Below are 2,983 nucleotides of genomic sequence, written 5' to 3'. Positions count from 1 at the left end.
TTTGCTTTGATTTATTTAGTTCTAATAGAGAAAGGTTGAGGAACCCCACTAATATGGTTTATTATCTATTTCCTCCTTAAGCTCCTTTAATAATCTGGAAGCTGTACCATTTGGTGCATCTGTTGAGTACTGATATTTCTTCATTTTATCAAGATATAGTATCCTTCCTTGTCTCTTTTAATTGAATATATTTTTACTTTAGCTTTGTCTGAGGTCATGATTGCTACCCCTGCCTTCTTTGTCTTAGTTGCAGTTCAATAGATTCTGCTCCAGTCTCTTACTTTTACCCTGTGTGTGTCTCTTTGCTTCATGTATGTTTCTTGTGGACATTTCCCAGGATTCTGGTATTTACTCCACTCTGCTATCTGCTTGCACTTTATGGGTAAGCTTATCCCATTCACCTTCACAGTTATGATTACCATCTGTGTATTCCCCTCCATTTTGACTTTCTTCTTTAATCCTGACCTTTCTCCTTTTATTCTTTCCCTTCTCTCCAGTGTTTTGTTTTCAGTCAATATCCCCCTCCTCCTGCCCCCCCACCCCCCAGCTGCAGGAAGCGATGTGGCACCAGGCACTGCTGCTCCTGCTTTGGCTGGCCTTTGCTTCAGTGCAGGGTCTTTACTTACACATCAGAGAGATGGAGAAGCTCTGCTTCATTGAGGAAATTTCCGACAAGACCATGGTTATCAGGAATTACTGAACTCAGCTATGGGATAAGCAGACTGAGACCTTTCGGCCCTCCACCCTGGGGCTGGGGATGCATGTATAAGTGAAGGATCCTGAAGGAAAGGTGGTATTATTGTAGCAGTATGGTTCAGAGGGCCAATTCACGTTTACCTCCCATACCCCAGGTGACCACTAGATCTGCCTGTACTCTAATTCTACTACAATGACCATCTTTGCGGGAGGCAAACTTAGAGTACATCTGGGTATACAGGTTGGCGAACATACCAACAACTACCCTGAAATTGCTGCCAACGATAAATTAACAGAGCTACAACTTCGTGCCTGCCAGTTGCTTGATCGGGTGGAACAGATCCAAAAGGAACAGAACTACCAGTGGTATCGTGAAGAACTCTTCCATATGACCTGGAGAGCACAAACCAGAGAGTGCTGTGGTGGTCCATTGCTCAGACTGTCATCCTTATCCTCACTGGCATCTGGCAGATGAGACACCTCAAGAGTTTCTTTGAGGCCAACAAGCTTTCATCCCACTTACTTGGTACTTTCCCCATATCACACCCTGGCTTTTGAATGAAAAAAAATTGGGAATATTTTGGTTCCATGGCAGCCAAGCTAATTAGACTGATGTTAATAGCCACTGAACTACACAAAACCTCCTCTCTCAACCTCCACCAAGGTCATAGGATATTGGTCAAAGCCTACACAAAGCTCCCTCTTTCCTCTGGGGAAGAGCTTAAGCTAATCAGGACATATCCTTTATTTATGACCTGCCTTTTTCCATGTCCAGTTGCTCCTCCCAACCCTTAAATTAAGTAAGTAAGCAAAGGCCACTCACCGGTTCCCTTAATTTCTGACTTTCTTTTACTGTGCCTCTGGTGTCTCTGACACATTCTTGCTCCGGTGACTTTTGCTGAAGAGATTCTCATGGACTTCTGGCTAGAGATTGTAACCTGTTGGTAGTGAGCTGGATTCCATCAGAATGGTACATAGGGTGGTAGGCTAGGCAACTCTTGACCTCTTTCCTATATTTCCCTCTTGTTATTATCTCTACTTTGATAAAGCTACTAAAGCTACTAACAACCTGCTAATTTAATTATAATTATTACATATGATAATGAAAGAATTATAAATGTCATCTTTCTACATAGGAATATAAGCCATTTGGCCTCATTAAAGCCCTTACATTTTTCTTCTTTCTTTTTTAACTTTTCATGCTTCTCTTGGCTTTTGTATTTGGGCTTCAAATTTTCTGTTTAAGTCTGTTCTTTTCTTCAGGAATAGTTGGAAGTCTTCTATTTTATTAAATGATCACACTTTCCCCTGAAAGAGTATAATCAGTTTTGCTGGGTAATTGATTCTTGGTTGTAAACCCAATTCCCTTGCCCTCCAGAATATCATATTCTAAGATTTCTGGTCCTTCAATGTGGAGGTTGCCAGATCCTATGTGATCCTGAATGGGGCGCCATGATATCTAAATTGTTTCTTTCTAGCTGTTTGTTGTATTTTCTCCTTGCTCTCGGAGCTCTTGAACTTGGCTATAACATTCCTGGGAGTTGTCATTTGGGAATTTAATGTAGGAGGTGATCTGTGGATTCTTTCAATCTCTATTTTACCTTCTTGTTCAAGGATATCAGGGCAGTTTTCTTGGGTAATTTCCTGTAGTATGAAGTCTAGGCACTTTTTTTTCCTTATGACTTTCTAGTAGTCTAATAATTCTTAAATTGTCTCTCCTAGATCTATTTTCCAAGTCAGTTGTTTTTTTCAATGAGGTGGTTCATACTTTCTTCTATTTTTCATTCTTTTGACTTTGTTTTATACATTCTTGATGCCTTGTGAAGTCATTAATTTCTAATTGTTCAATTTCAATTTTTAAGGACTGAATTTCATCCCTAAATTTTTGATCCTCCTTTTCCTTTTGTTCTATTTTTCATTTTAAGTCATTCTTTTTCATCTTTTATTAATTTATTTAATTAATTTTGCCTCAATTTTGAGCTGGTCAATTCTGACTTTTAAGATACTATTTTCTTGTGTCTCTGTTTCCAGAAGACTTATTTTGCTTTTTAAGTTATTTTCCCAAATTTCTTCAATGTCTTATTTTTTTTTAATTCTTTTTTGAGCTCTTCTAGAGCCTGAGTTCAATTCACTGGAGTTTTTGAGGTTTTTCTTTGATGTTCCTTGTTCCTTCTCTATTCTATTTGTTCTTTGTTCTTTATCTGAATAGAAGTTTTCAATGATAATTTCCTTTTTTTTTCTTCTGTTGTATACTCATATTTTTTCTTCTTACCCTCTCCTTGTGGGC

The 2,983-nt window shown here is 38.6% G+C and overlaps 1 pseudogene; it reads left to right on the top strand.

Annotated features, from left to right (window-relative positions):
* The first annotated feature begins 559 nt into the window (after window positions 1-559).
* Window positions 560-1,254, top strand: LOC100011813 (transmembrane emp24 domain-containing protein 4-like; annotated as a pseudogene).
* Window positions 1,255-2,983: the final 1,729 nt, after the last annotated feature.

The sequence above is a fragment of the Monodelphis domestica genome, chromosome 1 (genome assembly GCF_027887165.1).
Source record: "Monodelphis domestica isolate mMonDom1 chromosome 1, mMonDom1.pri, whole genome shotgun sequence".
Taxonomy (NCBI): Eukaryota; Metazoa; Chordata; class Mammalia; order Didelphimorphia; family Didelphidae; genus Monodelphis; species Monodelphis domestica.
The sequence above is the reverse complement of the archived record's forward strand: the minus strand, read 5'-3'. Positions and strand labels throughout refer to the sequence as shown.